Genomic DNA, 16,148 nt, shown 5'->3' on the forward strand with positions numbered 1-16,148 from the left:
CTCTGCAAAGGAGAAACATTTGCAGCTGGTGGAGGAAAAGGGAGAGGTGGTTAAAAAGAAACATTTTAGAGAACAATGGGTACACCCTTTCACATTAAATTTTGCTGTTCACATTACACAGCACATGTGCTTTCATTACAAGGTCACATTTTTCCTCTTATATTGAGGGCCTGCCGGTTTGGTGTGAGAGATCACTCATGCAGTGCCAGGCAACAGAATTTGGCTTGCAGGCAGCCATGGTAAGCCACAGTCTTTTGGCTTTTTTAAGCTTCATAACATGTGGGAATGTTTTCAAACAGCAGCGCCCTCATTTCCCATACCAAGCACCTGTTGGGTTGGCCATTTAAAATGGGTTTGCAATGTAAAAGGAGGGGCTGCGGTTTCCGGGTTAACATGCAGCACAAACCCAACTAACCCCCCTTACCCCCCCTCACCCAATTCTCTGGGATGATCACTTCACCCCTCCCTCCCCACTGCGTGGCTAACAGTGGGGAATATTTCTGTTCAGCCGAGCAGGAATGGGTACCTCTGAATGTCCCCTTAATAAAATCACCCCATTTTAACCAGGTGACCATGAATGATATCACTCTCCTGAGGATAACAAAGAGAGATAAGGAATGGATATTGTCTGCATGCCAGCAAACACCGGGACCATACGCTGCCATGCTTTGTTATGCAATGATTCCAGACTACGTATTTCTGGCCTGGCGTGGTAAAGTGTCCTACCATGGAGGACGGGATAAGGCAGCCCTCCCCAGAAACCTTTTGCAAAGGCTTTGGGAGTACATGAAGGAGAGCTTTCTGGAGATGTCCCTGGAGGATTTCCGCTCCATCCCCATACACGTTAACAGACTTTTCCAGTAGCTGTACTGGCCGCAATTGCCAGGGCAAATTAATCATTAATCATTAAACACACTTGCTTTTAAACCATGTGTAATATTTACAAAGGGCCCTCAGGGTCTGGGAGCATGCCTTGGGTGAGTTTGGGGGTTACTGGTTCCAGGTCCAGGGTGATAAACATATCCTGGCTGTTGGGGAAACCGGTTTCTCCGCTTCCTTGCTGTGAGCTATCTTCATTGTCTTCATCATCATCCTCCTTGTACCCCAAACCCACTTCCCTGTTGCGTGATTCTCCATTGATGGAATCAAAGCATAGGGTTGGGGTAGTGGTGGCTGCACCACCTAGCATGGCATGCAGCTCCGCGTAGAAGCGGCATGTCTGCAGCTCTGCCCCGGACCTTCCTTTTGCCTCTCTGGCTTTGTGGTAGGCTTGCCTTAGCGCCTTAATTTTCATGCGGAACTGCTGTGCATCCCTGTTATGGCCTCTGTCCTTCATGGCCTTTGAGACTTTTTCTAATGTTTTGCCATTTCGGTTACTACAACGGAGTTCAGCTAGCACTGATTCGTCACCCCATATGGCGAGCAGATCCCGTACCTCCCTTTCGGTCCATACTGGAGCTCTTTTGCGATCCTGGAACTCCATCATGGTTACCTGTGCTGATGAGCTCTGCATGGTCACCTGTGCTTTCCAAGCTGGGCAAACAGGAAATGAAATTCAAAAGTTTGCGGGGCTTTTCCTGTTTACCTGGTCAGTGCATCTGAGTTGAGAGTGCTGTCCAGAGCGGTCACAATGAAGCACTCTGGGATAGCTCCCGGAGACCAATACCGTCGAATTCCGTCCACACTACCCCAAATCCGACCCGCAAAGGCTGATTTCAGCGCTAATCCCCTCGTTGGAGGCGGAGTAAAGAAACCGGTTTAAAGGGCCCTTTAAGTAAAAAAAAAAAGGGCTTCGTCATGTGGACGTGTCCAGGCTTAATTCGATTTAACACTGCTAAATTCAACCTAAACTCGTAGTGACCAGGCCTGAGAGTTACTGTAACATTTCTGCCAGGTGGAGCCGGCTGCAACCAGGGCTGGGTTCAATATCTAGGGGTTCCTCTTCAACAATACAATACAGAACGGCCTCGAGCCCCCACCCAGTAACCTGGGGAAATTACCTGTGTGCCTCTGAGAGGCAATACTTCCCCACTCACAAGCACAGAGTCTGAGTGTAGAAAAGAAACTTTTAATGAAAGGAGGGAAGTCACCCGACATTAATTAGGGAAAATGCCACAAGTGAGATTCATAATCATAAAACTGTGAGCAGGACACCCACCCCAGAGTGCTTGGGGCAGTGCCTTCCGCCTCATGTTCTCGAGTTCTATAATCAAAAGTTCCTTTTCTGTGCCCCTCTCTGCTCCCTCACCATACTACACTCACAGTGGTTGTCCTTGGTCAGGAGGACCCGGGGTCAGAGGTGCATCTGTGTGAGTTCACCTTCCACCCGGGGAAGAAGGCACCTTGCTTACTCCACGATCTGAGCATTTGTTCTCGTTGGCCGATCTGCCAGCCGCTGTTCCTGGCCACCCCGCCAGCCGCAATTCCTCATTGCCTCGCCAGCCACTCGTTCTGCCCACTGCCTCACCAGGTCTCCAGGAACTAAAGACAGTGGAGGGTGATTAAGGTAGTATGTTAAAATGCCCAAGGGGACTATGAGTGCACACCAGCAGGGTCTACATGACCAGTTAATGAGCAAAATGTTAGCGCGCTTTAAAAATCACAGCCTTGTAGTGCGCATTATCCTTCTATGTAGTGGTGCCCTGAGTTACAGGCATTACTGCTGACAACTCAAAAACAGATCTTTCAGCTCTTCATCTTGCTGTAGTTTGCTGATGTTGTTCACTGTAGGTGCAACAAAAATAAAAGCCGAAGGTCTATTTTAGTTGTTCTCACTCGGTTGCTAATCTAACACCCTGCTGAGGCAGCGAGTGTAGCACTCAGAAATTTAACCCTAAAGGACTTTTCACACCTCAGTCATACCCTTCACACTCTTGTTTGATCTGCACATCCAAACAAAGCACAGCTTCGGTGTACCCAGCACCGATGTGGGTTTTCTCCCTGAGACCGTGTTTCACAGCAGGCAGGAATATTTAGATAATACTGAATAATTTGTGCCTGCACTGGTCCTAGACAAGCCTTAATTTATAGTGGAGACATATGTGAAGACATACGGATGCCTAGGCAGTCCCACCCTAGTTATTCTCTGCCACCGCCCTTCCCACACACAGATGCACCCGCTTCTGCCTACTCGTGATTACACCCATCCGCCTCTTGCCTGTCTGTGATCCACTTGCAGGCTGGTGTGTGTTCTTCTTTCTCTACTTGATGAAGTTATAAGGCTTCTGGTGACACCTCTGTGATGCTGGCAGCTCTTGCCAAGCATCTTGCCAAGGCTGCCGGCACTATCTAAGAACGGACAAACACCTAGCTGGAGACCAGAGCAGTTCACTTGTGTGTTTTGAATTGCTCAAAATAGGTATCAGTTTTATAAGAATGTATGTAGTGTTTAGTCTCTAAACAATGTTTGTCAGTTGTTGCATGCAACTATCTTATTTATAATGTCAGTATTCCATGCTACAAGGAAATATGTAAATTTTGCTTGATAACTTTTTGAAAATGTGATATATCTCGATTTTAGTAAGGCTTAGACCCACATGATATTCTCATAAGCAGCTAGGGAAATATGGTCTAAATGAAATTACTATAAGGAGGGTATGCAACTAGTTTAAAGACTACGTTCAAAGAATAGTTATCAATGGTTCGCTGCCAAACTAGGGAGATGTGTCTATTTGGATCATGCAGGGGTCTGTCCTAGGTCCGGTACTATTCAACATTTTCATTAATAACTTGGAAAATGGAGTGAATAGTATGCTTATAAAATTTGCAGATGACACCAGCTGGGTAGAGTTGCTAGCACTTTGGAGGACAGGATTAGAATTCAATATGGCCTTGATAAATTGGAGAAATGGTCTGAAACAAGATGAAATATAATAAAGACAAGTGCAAAATACTACACTTAGGAAGGAAAAATCAAATGCACAGCTACAAAATGGGCAATAACTGGCTAGCTGGTGATACTGCTGAAAAAGATCTGGGGGTTATAGTGGATCACAAAATGAATATAAATTAAGAATGTGATGCAGTTGCAAAAGAGGCTAATATAATTCAGGGGTGTTTTTTGGGGAGTGGAATGTAAAGCAGCAAGGAGACATGGAAGGGGGTGAAGATAAGAACAAATAAGCAGGGTTGGAAAAGGAGAGTGTGACAGAATGTACCCTTGTGTCTATATTCTATACTGTACTAATAATCTTTGTACAAAGTATACCGTGTGAGGTATCATTTGAAAACTCATAATTTGCTGGTCATTATTGTCCTGATAAATTGTGTGTGGCAACATTGTATGCCATTGTATGTTATAAGATTCCACTGTATGGTGTTAACATGTATTCCAAACTGAGATTGGCATACAGGTCTATCTCAAACAAAGGAATGTATGCTCAGCTTAATTTGTGTTTAAGTAGTAATCAGAGTCTTCAAGCAGGAAGGGAAACAAAAAGCGCTCAAAAAGGTGAGGAAGATGCAGCAGGGAACATCCTTCCCTATAGACTCTGTCTCCTGAATATCAGCTGGAAATGTTTTCCAAGAGAGGACTAACACTATAAAAAGGAGGGACAAACACCCCAAGACCTCCCCCCTCCCTGTTCATCACATTCATGGCAACAGAAATAACAAAAGAAGCATTCGTGGGACTGAAGAAGGCAGAGGCGTAGCGAGCGCCCTCTGTACCTTCCAACCGGAGGGGGCCCCACAAGGAAGGGGGCCCCTAAAAGTGGCAAAAAAAATGTAAGGTATAACTAGGTAAGTGACATTTATTGACGCTATTGCACAATCCATGTTGGTTTTACTGACAAAACCGTGAAGTCATTATGATACATCATAATGCTATTGGCTACATCAGTTGTCTGTCGGTCAGTTTCGAATTTTAGTTGGAGCCATTCAAAGAATGTGTATTTGCGTTCATAATGGCGGTCGGCGGATAAATGTTATTAATTTAGTTGTTTAATTTTTTATCGTTTGAAACGATTCGTTTCCAAAGCAGAAGCGTGCTTTGTGATGTCTAAGAGAACGTATAAGATCGGAGCTAGTAAACGAAAGGCAGCAAAAGATGCCGAGAAGGAACTTGAGAAAATTCCAAAGTTGTCAACGTATTTTGCGCTGCAATCCAACATACAGGTACAGGCACATGAAACGGACAGCGCTAGCAGCGACGAATCGTATCCAGAAGTACCCAGAAGTGCTTCAAGTGAGGTCGAAGGTGAAGCCAGTTGTTCTACCAAACAAACTGTGACAGATATTCCAGCTACTGCCGGGAAAGAAGTATCTGAATCTGAACCACTGATTGATGATCCAGGAGATTGGCCGTCTATAATATCGGACAGGCAAGTGTGTGACATTGTTGCACGTGGCCCACCGCAGCAGAATGAAAGTTACGAATTTCCATTTAACGTGGAAAGACGGAGGTTCACAAGTACTCATTTCTATCGAACCGTGGCAAATGGCGAGAAAATAAGACGTTCATGGTTAATTTACTCAGTTCAGAAAGATGCCATTTTTTGTTTTTATTGTAAATTATTTGGCACTGGCGACATACCGCTACGTCGTGGAACATCTGCTTGGAAAGCACTGTCAAAAAGACTTCAGCAGCATGAAACAGGCAAAGGTCATCAAGACTGTATGGTGAAATGGTTTGACCTTCGGTCAGGCATAGTAAACCGTACATTTATTGACCAACTCGAATTGCAGGCTTTTCTGAAAGAAAGAGATTTCTGGAGAAATGTTGTCAAATGCATGGTTGATGTCATTATTTTCTTGTCCAAAAGAAACTTGGCATTTCGAGGAAGTAATGAAAAGCTCGGCGATCCTTCGAATGGTAACTTTTTGGGATTGTTTGAATTGCATATTTCCCTAGCTGCTTATGATACTGTCCTCAGCGAACTTTTACAGAGGATTAAGAAGGCAGGGACACATGTTCAGTACCTCAGTCTACAGATCCAAAACGAGCTGATTCAACTTGTTGCCAGTAACATTCAAGAGGCCAACATAGCGCAGCTTAAAAAAGCAAAATATTATTCAGTTATTTTGGACTGTACTCCTGACGTGTCACATGAAGAACAGATGTCTGTGGTGTTACGCTTTGTTGAATGCAACGGTGAAGATAGTGTCAATATTCGTGAAGCGGTTGTTGGTTTTCTTAATGTTCATGATACAACTGGTGAGGGCTTATTGGAAGCGTTTCTTGAAAAGGCAAACAACTTAGGAATAGACATTGCTGACGTGAGAGGCCAAGCTTATGATAACAGCACAAATATGAGAGGAAAGAATAAAGGAGCTCAAGCCCGCATGCTAGAAATAAATGACCGTGCCTTGTATGTGCCATGTGGAGCTCACACTTGGAATCTTGTGATCTCAGACGCGGCAAAGTCATCGAAATATGCCATTGACTTTTTCGGTCTGATTAACAGAATATACGTTATCTTTTCTTCTTCACCTTCACGTTGGGATATACTTCAAGAACATATGCCAATATCTGTTAAAGGGTTATCAGACACTCGTTGGGAGTCGAGAATTGATGCTGTGAAGCCATTGCGTTATCACCTTGAAGAGTTGTGCAATGCTTTGTCATCTTTGCGAGAATATGCGCTCGAAAAGAAAGATGGCAATACAGCAACAGAAGCCGGTGCGCTTTTAGACCATATTACTATGTGGCCTTTGGTTCTGACTGTGTACACGTGGTATGATATACTATTTCACGTCAATAAAACCAGCAAATTAATTCAGTCACCAGATGTGTCAATTGACGTACTCCAGGCAGAAGTCGGTGCTACAAAGAAGTTTTTGGAAGACTATCGAAATACAGGATATATCTCTGTGGTCACAAATGCATGTGAAATAGCAGAGCATATGGGTATTGAGCAGGCGTTTCCAGAAACCAGGGTGCAACGTAAGAAGAGAATGTTGGATTACGAATGTGCTGATGATTCGAGTCGTCTTTCTGCCGAAGAAAAATTCAAATCGCAGTTCGTTCTTGTTCTCACTGATCAGGCCATATCTTCTGTTTTGTCGTGATTTGACCAACTCGTGGAGTGGTATAAGTTGTTTGGATTTCTGTACAATGCTTACAGCCTGAAGCAGTGTCACAGAGAAAATGAACTGGAGAATCACAGCAAAAATTTTGAAAGAAAAATGGGAGACATTGATGCCAACGAACTCAGAATGGAATTGAATCATTTTATTTATGTCATCGAGAAAGAGAGAGGACTTCTCACAGCAAACAATTTTTTAACGTACATATACAAGAACAGCCTTCAGGAGATATATCCGAATCTTTGCATTTGCATCAGAATTCTTCTGACCACACCAGTTACTGTCGCTGGTGTTGAAAGGAGCTTCAGCAGAATGAAACTGATCAAGAATATCCTGCGCTCAACCATGACAGATGACAGGCTTTCTGCGCTTGCAGTTATCTCAATCAAAAACAAGATTGCCAGATCTCTGGACTATGACGCATTGATTAACCAATTTGCGGAGAACAAGGCTCGAAAGAAGCGCTTTGCGTAAATACGGAATATATGTACACTGTAGGCCTATGTATACATAATATGAACCCTGTATATTGTATAAAATAAATACCGCATTCCAGTTTCTGCATTGTAAGGGGTCCCGCCCGGACTATGTTCGGAGGGGGCCACGTTCTTTGTTGCTATGGCCCTGGAAGAAGGTGTCCTGACCTAAGAAGTTTAATCAGTAAGACTGCTGAAAGCCATAGGCGTGCACAGCCCATTTCATTAGGGTGTGCACCCAGGGAGCCCCGCCCTAGCCCCGCCTCATCCACTCCCTCCTACTTCCTGCCCCCTGACTGCCACCCTCAGAACCCCCAATGCCCCCACTCCTTGTCCCCTGACTACCCCTTCCTGCCCCTAACTGCCCCCCCAGGACCCCACCTCCTATCTAAGTCTCCCTGCTCCTTGTCCCCTGACTGCCCCCCTAGCACCCTACCCCCTACCTGTCCCCTGACTGCCCCGACCCTTATCCACTCCCACGCCTATCCAACCGCTCTCCACCCCCTGACAGGATGCCCAGAACTCCCAGTCCATCCAAACCCCTCTGCTCCCTGCCTCCCCCAACCCCTCTCCACACCCCTGCCTCCTGACAGCCCCCCCCAGAACTCCCAACTCATCCAACCCCCCCCAGCTCCTTGTTCTCTGACCACCCCCTCCAGAGGCCCCCCAACCTAACTGTCCCCCCAGGACCCTCCTTGCTCCCTGTCCCCTGAACCCTATCTACCCCCCGCCCCTTGACAGACCCCGGGACTCCCATGCTCCATCCAACCCCCCCGCTCCCTGATTGCCCCCTCCAGAGACCTCCCGCCCCTAACACCCCCTCCCGGGATCCCACCCCCATCCAACCCACCCTGCTCCCTGTCCCCTGACTCCCCCCACCCCTTATCCAACCCCCCTGGCCCCGGACTCCTTACCATGGCATGAGATGAGGCTCCTAGCCTCCCTGCGGAGCCAAACGCTGCCCAGCGGGAGTGCGTGCAGCCCCGGCCCCCAGAGCACTGCACACGCGGCGGCAGGGCTCCAGGGGAGGGTGTCTGCCTCCCTGCAGGGTCAAATGCTGCCCCGCGGGAGCATGCAGCCCCGACCTTCAGAGTGCTGCACGCGGCGGCAGGGCTCCAGGAGAGGGGGGAGGGTGTCTGCCTCCCCGCAGGGCCAAACGCTGCCACGCAGGAGCATGTGCAGCCCTAGCCCCCAGAGCACTGCACATGGGGCAGCATGGCTCCAGGAGAGGGGGGAGGTGTCTGCCTCCCCGTGGAGCCAAACCCTGCCCCACGGGAGCGTGCAGCCACGGCCCCCAGAGCGCTGCATGCGCGGAGGCAGGACTCATGGGGAGGGAGAAAGGCGGGGGAGGGGCCGGCAGCTTGCTGCGCTCGGCCGGGCGCTCCGGCCGGGGAGCGCAGACCCCACGGCTTGCCGTGCCTGGAGAGAGGGGCCATTTGCCCACCCCTGCATTAGGGTGTGCCCAGGCACACCCGGCACACCACATGCGCACGCCTATGCTGAAAGCATGCGATGAGAAACTTTGCTTGAATCTGTTACAGTTTGCTAAGTTAGGCACCAGTAGCATTTGAACTTTATTTTCTTATAAACATTTCTGACTTTTATGCCTCATTACTTGGACTCACTTAAAGTCTCTCTCTTTGTAGTTAATAAATTTGTTTTATTGTTTAATTTAATCCAGTGTTTTACATTGAAGTGTCTGAGAAATGCCATTTGGGTATATTATTTGTATTAAAGCAATAACGGATATAAATTTGGATTGTGCAGCAGAGGACTGTGCAGTACAAGATATACATTTCTGGGGAAAATATAAGACTGGGGGGTGTTGGGGTCACCCTGAAGTATAACCCAGGCTGGTAAGAGCCAAGGTGTGGCTGGCTGGCTACAGCACACACACACAGCTGGGAGTGGTTTGCATGCTGGAGTCTGTTTGTGAGCAGTCCAGGCTGGAGGCTACAGCAGTAAAACATTGCAAATGTCACTCCAGGTTAGAGGTCAGGGGTGACACAGCTACTCAATCTGGATTGTAACCCGGGTATGTCACGGAGTCAGAGAACAAAATTCATCAGCAGTTTGAGGAAGTGAGGCACCATTGGAATGTGTAGGGTCAGGGAGTGTAGCCCTGTCTGTGTCCCTGTCTGAGAGATTAGAAAAAGAAAAAAAAAAAGGAGAGAGAACAACACAGGATAACAATATGACAGAAAGATACAAGAGAAAGAAAAGATACAAAAGAAGACTACATGCCGCTTTGGAACTGGTAATAGAAACATTCCAGGAAATTAGCTATACAAGGCTTTAACAATATCAAAGACGAATGATGCAAAGGATTGAGGATGCTAACATACCAAGAAGCAAGTCAGAAACATGTAAGAAAAGACCAAGAAAATATAAGCTGAAAACATTCATACAATGGGAATCAGTGATACACTGGGCCATAAACTTAAAAGATTTGTGGAAATTAAACTAAAAGAAGCATATATCCTTCTTTTTGGTTCAGTGCATGATGTTACCAACTCCAATACATCTGAAACTGTAAATATATGCAGACTGTGAAGACAACAAACTCTTAAGTGTGAATAGTTGTCAAGGCTGGCATTCGATGTGAAGAAATTCTTTATTAAAGGAAAAATACTGGTTTCTCACTCCTGCTGTGGACGCAGCAATTTCAGGGCCTTAGGGATATCACAACACATATCAATCACTCTGACCAGTTAAAGAGAAGCACTGATGGCCCCTTTCTGATCACATCCAATCCCCTTTATCCCACAGTGGAGGACTCAATGCAGGGCCTTGAAAATTGTGAGTATAAAAGTAGCACTCTGAGAAGGTCAATGAGAACTTCTGGGAGTGAAAGAAGAAGAAAACAATAGGGCAGGTTTTCCCAAGGGACCTGATGATCATCTCCAAGTATATTTGTTTGCAAAGTTGCCTCAGATGCTATGTACTCCATCAGATATTGAGGAGGATGAATGAAGTTTTAAGGCCAAATCATCCTGCAATTCTCACAAACACGAATAAAAGTTTTACCTCTGTGGTTCTAAAGTCAGTTGGATGGCTCACATGACAAAAGTTACCCTGCAGCCCTCACATGGGTAAGTGACATAATTTGCAGTTTTAGTGGTTAAAAGGCAAGTAATCCAGTGATGCGCACCATAAGTATCTTTATGGTAATGGCCTAAATTTCAGAAGTGCTGATCATCCGCATCTCCTACTGCACTGAATGGAAATGCAGATGTTCACAACCTCTCATTGGTTTCAGTGGAAGTTGTTAGGTGCACTGGTAGTTCAGCTTCTGTCCCTTAATTTGCATTGTATGTTCTTATTGTAGATTTCTATGGTCCCTGGTTTCTAACAGAGTTTAGAGAAACAGATGTAACTCAGCAAATTATCCAAACTCCTGAGTTTCTGTTTTGGCAAATTTCACAGTTCGAGACACTGGATTGAAACACTCTAATATTGTCCCACATATTCTCTGCTTAGACAAGCTCAGCTGAAGATCAAGACTAGTCACACGAGTGAGGGTCCATAATCTGTATTTAAGATTGATTTACAGAAAATAATGTAATTTACTCACTTATCTTCCCTTAAGGACAGTCAGGACATCTTCAATATTCATATAGACACTAGCAATTTCCAAGTACCCCATGCACCTAATTTCCACGAAAGCTATTATATACACAACAAAGGGAGCACATATCCCTATAACAGCTATTGCCGTTTAAAATAGTCTTCTATTTCAAAAGAGGGTTTTTTGTTTGTTTTGTAATTTGTGGACTTTCAAAGGAAATCAGAGAAGCCTGTTAGAAACGATCATGCAGAGTTATCGACTGATTACTAGAATCAATAGACGTTTAGCGATTCATTTCGTACATGGTACAAACACAACTAAAACAGCATCATAAAAAGGATCTACTGTGAGCAAAATACACTCTTTCTGAAATGAAGGCTGTTTAGTTGTCAAGCAGTTATGCTCTCTTTGCACGTACATGGCCAATAAGTCTGTAAATTGGTGATGCAATTTTATAAAGCAAAATATAGTACTCACAGTTGTGGTTGCACACATAGTTAATGAGTTCACATGGCTGCAGAGCAGAAACAAAACAAGGAGAAAGAGGAATTCTTAGCTGATGAAGTGGTTTATTTCTAAATGTAAATTGAATATAGAATATGCCAGAGATACATACCGAAAAAGGGTGCTTTCCCTTTGCTCCTTTAGCATCCTAGAAGAACAGCATTGCAGATTACTAGATAATTTAAAGTTTTCAACTGCATTGATAATTATGATAATTAAAATGCAAGAATGGCTTGTAAGACAAGACAATCATAGCAGAACTTCACCATACTATGTATTTTATCTCTTTTCATTTAATATATATTGTTCTATTGTGGCAATTTAAGTTCCAGAATGCTGGGATCATGATAACAGTTACTGTTTCTCTTTGGGTGTTTTATTTAAATAGGGTCTGGGAAGAGAGAGAAGAATAATTAATTAACATATATGGGAATCAAAGTGCTCAGCACCTTTGAAAATCAGGTGTAATGTTGCTGCTGAAGGGCCAAAATCCATTTGCTGTGGATGTAAGATCTTAACTACAGTTTCTGCTTAGGCCCGGATGAAGACTAGCTAACAAAGAACAATACATAGCTCAGAGGAAGCTGGGGTAAACAGATGTGCGTTTCAAGTCAGTGAGCGGAGTCAGCATAACTCCGAATGTAATTGGCAGGGGCGGCTCCAGGCACCAGTGCACCAAGTGCGTGCCTGAGGCGGCAAGCCGCGGGGGGCAGCCTGCCAGTCACCATGAGGGCGGCAGTCAGGCTGCCTTCGGTGGCATGCCTGCGGGAGGTCCGCTGGTCCCGTGGTTTTGGTGGCAATTCGGCGGCGGGTACGCTGAAGGCGTGGGACCAGCGGACCTCCCGCAGGCATGCCACCAAAGGCTGCCTGACTGCCGTGCTTGGGGCGGCAAAATATATAGAGCCGCCCCTGGTAATTGGGCATCCTTATCGCGAATCATAGACACATGAAGCGCTGAGAAAGGCCTCATGGGTATTCCCTAATGCAGGGAGGAGATAGTGGTACCCCCTCAGATCCCAGACAGAGTTCAGGGAGAGGCCTAATATAATTGACATAAGTTAGGACACCCTCGCCTCACAGATGTATGCCAATCCTAGCCCACAGAAATGCAAGGGTAAACTTATAAACAATTGTTATTGTAAAATACTAATTACTGCTTTTTTGCTTTACATCTCCAGGAATGTACCTGTTGGTCAACTGGGAGAGCTGCTACCTCATTCCCCTGGACCCCAAAATTAGAATTTAACCTATACACTTTAATAGACATAGTTTGGGGGTAATTACCTGTGTGTCAGCCAAATGTTAATTTGAGCCTTGGGCAGAGCCATTATGTAATCTTTTAGACCATTGGCTTATTGTGCTTATCTTGTCTTGCTGCTAGAGCCCTATCCAGGGGCTTGGGAAACCCATCCCCGTCGCTTCTCTCCGCCGAATGAGCACCCTATATAATCTATTGTAATTAATTGTTCTGCAGTGTCTCTGAACCTAATAAGCAAAGTGACACTCCACCAGCGCTGTGCATAATAAACTCCTGTGCTTGACTCTACATGGTGTGGATTACTGTCCTTCAGCTGCCCCTAAGCATCAATCCAATGTATCTTTGTACCACCCTACTGGGGCATAAGCAGCAGTAATGATTACAAATAAGAATTAGATTTGAGTGGAGTCCAGGTTTAATTTCTGAGATGAGTGACAGCTCAGCTCACTTTTATTGGGAATCTTTTAATTCCAGCCTGTGATTACAAAACTATCTGAAAACAGCCATAAGTTACAAACTTCAAACATGGATAGAAATAATTCCCAAACCAGATATATGTTCCTAATTTTTTTAAAATATTGCAACAAAGAATGCCAAACATGTATTGTTCTTTAATTGCCAATTTTCAGGAAAGGCCCAAGGTCCAAATGAAAAAGGTGCACCTATATTTTAAGTACAATTAGATATTTAAATAGATGTCTAAATTGGCATGAAAAATTAGATTTGGGCATCTAAATAGTCATTTGCACATGCAAATACCTTATTTATGCTCTCAGCTGCAGTAGTGTGGAAATGTAGACACACAATTACATGCATGGACTTCGGATTTCTTTTTTTCTGAAAATCTGACCCCTAAAATTTTAGTTCAAAGTATTTGTAAGATAATTTGATATACATACTAACACACAAACTTATTTTCATATTGCTGGCAAAAATACAGAAGTAGCATTTTCAAAGTGACATAATCAAGCAGCTTACAATATACCCACCCCCAGGCCTCCAAAATGTATCAATGATTTAGGCTCTTGAACACATACTGTAGCCTGAGACAGGAAAAAAATCACCAATCCTCACCTTCAAATTTAAAGTGAGTAGCTTTTCATGCAAATGAAATTACATACCACTTTTTGTGGTCAATTCATACCTTGTGTCCTTGATGTCCCTGGGTACCCTTCTGACCAAGATAACCTGCATCACCCTGGAAACATTGGCATAAATTACAAACAGACAATCTACAAATGGTATATAGAGCAGTTATGACACTATTGCATACTTCTCGACTCTAGGGCCCAATTCTCCGTCTCATTAATGCCAGTTTTATACCAGTTTAACTCCATTCAATTCAGTGGATATACTCCTAATTTATAGTTGGGTGAGAAGAGAATCAGGCCCCATATATTTTCACATATAACCATTTTTAAAAGACGAAAAATAGACAGGATAGCAGCAGGGCCAGCTCCAGGGTTTTGGCGGCCCCAAGCAGCCAAAAAAAAAAAAAAAGCCGCGATCACGATCTGCGGCGGCAGGTCCTTTGCTCCCAGCGGGAGTGAGGGACCGTCCGCCGAATTGCCGCCGAATGCCTGGACGTGCTGCCCCTTCCAGAGCAGCTGCCCCAAGCACCTGCTTGCCAGGCTGGTGCCTGAAGCCAGCCCGGGATGGCAGCATACTACTGCTTTTCTTTGTGCGGTTCAGCTGAATGCTAGCAATGCTTACTGCACAGTCACTCAGGAGATAGGGATTCTACTCCCACCTCTACTATGGACTCTGTGTAACCTTGGGAAAGTCACTTAACTTCTCTGTGACTCAGTTTCCTCATGGCAAAATGGGAACAACAACTCTTGCCTGCCTGCCTACACCTCACAAAGACATTGTGAGGCTAAATTCATTCAGATTTGTAAAGTGCTTTGATATCCTTGGATTGGAGGTGCTACATAAGTGTCCCACCCCCTCTATCCCTAGCTATGCCCCCCTAACCAATTTCAGCCATCCCTGACACACCCTCTGCACTGCGGGGCAAGTACAGTGGAAGTAAAGCCAGCTATGCTGCTCCAAGGTTCTCCTCCCATGCTGGCACACCATTTTAACACCGTTTTAAGGTCATATTGCACAGCTCCAGCAGTGCACAGTGACCTTAGCATGACCAAGATCCGGCCCTTGGCAAGGGAACTGACCGTACTTCAGAGAAGCTTCTTCTGACACAGAAGTGAGAGTACCAGTTAAACTGTCCTACACAATGTATAACACAATGTATAACCCCAATGGCGTACAGCTTTCATTGCCTAGCCTAGTTTATTAATGTCTGTTGGCAAAATTTTCATAAGGCTTTAAGTTCTTTGGGAGCATGAATTTAATTGACTTTCAATGGGACTGAGGTTCCGAAATCACTCAGGTGCTTTTGAACGTTTTATCCTGTGTTAGAAATTAATGGATAATGGGCACCGTGTCGTGTGTAATATAGTATAAAATAGCTAATCAATAACATTTTACACGTACACAAAAAAAAGTCAAGGCTCCCCTTGAAGTTAAAGGCAAAACTCTCCTTGATTTCAGAAGGAGCAAGATCAGGCTGAAGTGAGGTCATAGTGTGATAACTACAAAAACAGGAGTTGAAAAAGGTGAGCAATATGCCTGGCTAACTTAAAATACAAAACTGCTACTACTACTAAGGCTATGTCTACACAGCGCACCTTACAATGGCACAGCTGTGCCACTGCAGCAGCGCTGTTAAAGTGCGCTGTGTGGCTGCTCTTTATCGCCGGGAGAGAGCTGTCCTGGCAGCAAAATAAAACCACCACACCATAAAGGGCGGTAGCTTTGTCGACAGGAACGCGGCTCCCACCGACGAAGCGCTGCCCACATCGGCACTTTTCGTCGCTAAAACTTTTGTTGTTCCTGGGGGTGTTTATTCACACCCCTGAGTGACAAAAGTCTTAGCACCAATGTAGACATAGCCTAAGACTGTGCCCTTCCTTTGTCAGCTGAAAACACAGTTCAACAGGAAACAATTACCACAAAACCCGTGTTTTGTTTACTTGGCCTATTAAATGAAGAAGACTTGGCCATCTATCAGACTCTTTCAAACTAGTAACTATGAGGTACCTTATTTATCATTTCAACTTAAAATATAAAATCACTTATAAGAGATAAGAGAAAAATTAAACTTCCTGCTCATAAGGAGCAAAATACAATAAGAAATGTTAACATCTCAGCCAGTAAAAACAGCAACAAAACATACCACCGCCCACTCCACCAACTTCCCCATAACCACAGCCCGCCATAGGATTTCTATCAAATAGACTCTGTATTTTCCTTATCT

At 44.8% G+C, this 16,148-nt stretch overlaps 1 long non-coding RNA gene across 1 annotated transcript; it reads right to left on the reverse strand.

Moving 5' to 3' along the window:
• Positions 1-2,184: 2,184 nt before the first annotated feature.
• LOC117871562 lies at positions 2,185-11,724 on the reverse strand. The gene is made up of 3 exons (XR_004644279.1): positions 11,687-11,724; positions 11,548-11,584; positions 2,185-2,481 (listed from the first exon to the last, which is right to left on the reverse strand). It is a non-coding gene; the product is annotated as an uncharacterized LOC117871562 (long non-coding RNA).
• Positions 11,725-16,148: the final 4,424 nt, after the last annotated feature.

This window comes from Trachemys scripta, chromosome 2, assembly GCF_013100865.1.
Source record: "Trachemys scripta elegans isolate TJP31775 chromosome 2, CAS_Tse_1.0, whole genome shotgun sequence".
NCBI lineage: Eukaryota > Metazoa > Chordata > Testudines > Emydidae > Trachemys > Trachemys scripta.